Below are 564 nucleotides of genomic sequence, written 5' to 3' on the forward strand. Positions count from 1 at the left end.
TGTTGTTTGTTTGTTGTTTGTTTGTTGTTTGTGTGGTGACTCTGTGTCTCTGTCTCTGCAGCTCTAGTCATCGCTAAAGGCACAAAAGAAGCCAATGGCGGGCAGCTGGCTTCAAAGGTGTTCGGCATAGTTAACTACCTGCGGGGGGTCAACATGTAATACAAGATGGCCACCGACCCCTCCTGTGCCCCCCTGCCCCCGCGGATCAACTCAAGAAAATGGCCGCTTTGAGCTTCTTTAGTTTTTTATTACCTTTGACCTTTGACCTTCCAGGCGTCGATCAGGGAAAAATTAAGTGTTTAAAGTTTTCTTCATGTAGTGAACTTAGTGATGACCATGAACACACACACGCTGCGGCAGTGGACTGTGTGTGTTGAGGTGTGTTCACACCTGAGCTGAGTGCACACCTGTGGTGGTGTTCACGGCAGGAACCAGTGTTATATGTTTTACAGTGGAGATGGACGAGCGTCCAATCACAGCTCTGTAAAGAAAAGTCACACACCTGAAAAATAAAGGACCAATGTTTATTACAACAGTCTGAGGAGTCTGTGTGTGTGTGTGTGT

This window comes from Seriola lalandi, unplaced genomic scaffold (genome assembly GCF_002814215.2).
Source record: "Seriola lalandi dorsalis isolate HSWRI2012SDOR001 ecotype SW California unplaced genomic scaffold, Sedor1 jcf7180002053882, whole genome shotgun sequence".
Lineage (NCBI taxonomy): Eukaryota > Metazoa > Chordata > Actinopteri > Carangiformes > Carangidae > Seriola > Seriola lalandi.